Source organism: Gavialis gangeticus, unplaced genomic scaffold, assembly GCF_001723915.1.
Source record: "Gavialis gangeticus isolate Ggan-Ray unplaced genomic scaffold, GavGan_comp1, whole genome shotgun sequence".
In the NCBI taxonomy this organism is placed as follows: Eukaryota; Metazoa; Chordata; order Crocodylia; family Gavialidae; genus Gavialis; species Gavialis gangeticus.
Genome location: NW_017728980.1, coordinates 8,277,527 through 8,279,142, shown reverse-complemented (window position 1 = coordinate 8,279,142; position 1,616 = coordinate 8,277,527). Strand labels below are relative to the sequence as shown.

Here is a 1,616-nt window from a genome sequence, read left to right as displayed (position 1 = left end):
GGGAGAGTGGACTGGGGGAGCATCTTGATGGCAGTCCTGGCCTTCATGTGGGGGTGGCATAGATGAACCCTGAGACTCCCCTGGGAGTGCCTTGGGGGAGCTGGATCCTGGGAGGTGGTGGGGGGAGATTTTGGGATTACCCAGATGGCAGCGTTCCCCTTTCATCCAAAGCACGCGTGAGAAAAGGGCAGACATTTGGGCTAGTGCTGCTTTTTCCATGTAGTTGACTCAAGGCTCCTCCCTTGCCCCAAGCACCACCCAAACATCCTGTGCTCCAGGGGCTGGTGTTTATCCTGCCCGTGCTTCTGAGAGCAGAGGTGGCTGGTCTGGGCTCTCCTTGCACGGTGCCTCGGAGTCCAGAGTGGCCCCTGGGATTAGTATGGTTTGGGTGAATTGGCTGCAGTCACCTTACTCCATGGGGTAAATCCCCTGATGCGCAGGGATTGTTGCATAAATTTGCACACTCTGTTCCCGTGCCTTCCCCCATGCCCAACTGTAGATAGCCCTGAGTTATCTATTCATCCATCCCACTTGCTCCCCTCCTGACCCCCACCTTGCCTCCATATACATCTCCTCACCCAGGCATGCGTATCCTCTTCTCTGGAGGTTGAATCAGGCCATCGTAGGGCAGGATTCCTTCCTTTTGAATGCCTCCCTCTATGTATGTGTGCACTCATATGTGTGCACTTGTGTTTGCATAACTATTGAAATGAACATTGCCTGGTAGCACCTCCAGTCCCAGGGGCGAGCACCCATTTACTAGACAGGTTGGCAAACGCTCCCGTCTCACTCGCACTAGCTGAGCCAGCCTTGCCATTGGTGCATGCAGCAGTTAGTTTCTGGGAGCCTCCTTGCTCTTGGCTGCTCCATCCCTGGGAGGGTGCGGGCTTCCCCCGGTAGCAATGTATGGACCAGGGAAGGAGGGGAAGCCTTTCTGCTACTCTCAGTCACAAGGGAACTGGCCAAGTTAAACATTCAAGGCTAAGCAAACTTTTTAATGGTTGCGAAGCTTTTTTGACAGAAACCCTGGCCTCCCCTTTCCCAGTGGTGCCACGTAGGCCTCTCCCCTTCCACGCTGAGTTTCATCGGGCCTTGCTGTCCTGTTTATCCGTACTACACAGTCAGCATCCCCCTGGCATCTTGCAGCCATAGCTCTTGCCTCGAGCCAAGACGAGTCCTGGTGGGGCGAGGCTCTTGGCTGGTGCTGTGTCGGTAGAGTCATCTCATGGCTCCGCAAGATGGGCCTTTACCTGCTAGGCAGATTACATGAGGTACCTCTCTCTCCTCCTCTCGCCCGCACAAGTGGGGACTCTAAGGGCATCTGACCGCAGTCCGGGCCTAAGCGAGGCAGCTCTGTCCTGAAAGCGCGCCCTGCCCGTTCGCTCGGATGCCACCCACATGGGCACGTTGGCCTAAGCAAGGCAGCCTCGTCGCGCCCTGCCCGTGCACTCGGCTGCCACAGATGTGGCGCGTTGCTGCGGGCGGGCAGCGGCGGGCAGGTGGCCGGACGCAGCCGCGGCTGCAGGGCAGTTGCCATCGCACGCTGCGCAGGGCACGGTCAGGTGGGGCAGCCACCCCTGCCCCTCGGCCAGCCGGCGCCCGCCCGTGCGCGGGGC

At 58.8% G+C, this 1,616-nt stretch overlaps 1 protein-coding gene across 2 annotated transcripts in view; it reads left to right on the top strand.

Annotated features, from left to right (window-relative positions):
- The window catches only part of LOC109292186 (opioid-binding protein/cell adhesion molecule homolog), an 805,011-nt gene that overhangs the window by 432,926 nt on the left and 370,469 nt on the right, over positions 1 to 1,616 (top strand). The window lies entirely within an intron of this gene.